Source organism: Pongo pygmaeus, chromosome 14, assembly GCF_028885625.2.
Source record: "Pongo pygmaeus isolate AG05252 chromosome 14, NHGRI_mPonPyg2-v2.0_pri, whole genome shotgun sequence".
Taxonomy (NCBI): Eukaryota; Metazoa; Chordata; class Mammalia; order Primates; family Hominidae; genus Pongo; species Pongo pygmaeus.
Genome location: NC_072387.2, coordinates 91,968,723 through 91,970,557, shown reverse-complemented (window position 1 = coordinate 91,970,557; position 1,835 = coordinate 91,968,723). Strand labels below are relative to the sequence as shown.

The following is a 1,835-nucleotide window of genomic DNA, read 5'->3' as shown; positions in this document are numbered from 1 at the left end:
CAGTTAACCTCCTGGCCCTCAATGGTCAAGCATACCCGGGGCTCGGTGAGGGTGACGGCATGGGCTGGCATTTGCCCCTGGCACCCTCAGTCCTGCTGCTGGATCATCTGGTTAGTGGTTTCTGACTCAGAGGACCTTCATCCGCTGGGGCAGTGGGCCTTCCAGTGATTCCCTTGACATAAGGGGCATGGACAAGGGGGCAGCTTACTTCTACTTGGACAATCTTTTTTAAAGTGTCCTTGTAGACCGCACTGGAAACAAGCCCTATTAGGCATTCGATTTGCCCAGCTTTTCCTTTTTCCAGAGCCTCCAAAGTCCACTTGCCTGAGGGCCATGACTAAAGTGGTGGCCTTTTTTTATCCCATTTGTCCTGTTCTGCCTGCTCCTCCTGATCTCTATTATAAAAATCCGAGGTTGCCAAGTTCAGTAAGGTTTCTAAGTTTTGCTCCAGGCCTAAGGCGGACTTTTGAAGCTTTTTTCTAATTTCTGCAGCTGACTGAGTAATAAACTTATCCTTTAAGATTAGTTGGCCTTCAATAGAGTCAGGTGACAGAGAGATATGCTTCTTCAATGCCTCCCTTAGTCTCTCCAGAAAGGCAGTAGGATTTTCTTCCCTTTCCTGCATTATAGTGGACATCATTGAATAATTCATAGGCTTCTTCCTAGTTTTCCTTAGTCCTTCTAGCACACAAGTTAGCAAATGTCTGCGGCACCAATCTCCATGTTCTGATTCTGTGTCCCAGTAAGGGTCTACACTGGGAACTGCCTACTGGCCTGTGGTGAATTGTTCTCTTTCCTCTGTTGTCATCCTATCATTGACCTGACTGAGATATCAGAGATGGCCAAACTCTCGGGCTGCAGTTATGGTGGCACTTCTCTCATTTGGAGTTAGTGTCTGATTTAGCAGTAACATTATATCTCTCAATGTCAGATCAAAGGATTGTCCTAACCCTTGTAAAACATCAGTATAGCCATCAGGATTATCTGAGAATTTAACTAGTTCTATTTTAACTTGCTTTAAGCCTGAGAGAGAAAAAGGTACATGCACGCTGGCTGGGCCGAATTCTCCTCCTCCCACTGCTTGGAGGGGGCATAATCGGGGAATACTGGCACTCTTTGGTTCATTGTTTACCCCTTTGTCTATCTCCTTTTGGATTGTTTGGGTTGAAGGGGGGTCCTTATTAGTTGGGGAAGAGTCTGGGGAACGCTGGGGTAGGGAGGTAGTCTGAGGGCTTCCTGTAGGACATAAATCACACTTTTTACATAATTGCGAGTTATCTCTTAATGAAAAGAAAGTTTGCACATGTGGCACTTCACTCCATTTGCCCTCCTTTCTACAGAAGAGGTCTAGCTGTAAGACGGTGTTATCATTTATACTTCCCTCAGGAAGCCAGGTTTCTCCCCCTTGAAGAGAATATCATGGCCAGGTGGTACTGCAGAAAAATGTAAGTCATTTCTTTCTTAGCGTCTGAGGGTCAAATTGGTCCTAATTCTCCAGTATACATCTTAGGGGTGTTTTTGCCTTGGGGTTGGGGGAACATTTCCCATCTGAAGAAAGAACATAGGGATGCTAGCACCCCTAGTCATTTTCCGATGAGCATTAGTCCTAGAGCGTCCTCTAAGGGCCTAATGCTTATTCTTTTCCAGGGTGCGTAACCACCCACAGACCTCTGCTTATCGGGTTAGTTACACTCACCAATGTAGCAGTCCTGCAGCTGTTTTCCCGCCTCTCTTGACCACAAAGAAAGGGCCCGGGCTGCTGGATTCTAGTGGTCCCTTACCACCGTGACCAACATTGCCTTTGCGCTCAGGGGTGTGTTCCTTTCCAGGGTGCA

The 1,835-nt window shown here is 46.7% G+C and overlaps 1 pseudogene; it reads right to left on the bottom strand.

Moving 5' to 3' along the window:
• Nucleotides 1-337: 337 nt before the first annotated feature.
• LOC129011353 (uncharacterized) lies at nucleotides 338-1,548 on the bottom strand (annotated as a pseudogene).
• Between the last annotated feature and the right edge of the window lie 287 nt (nucleotides 1,549-1,835).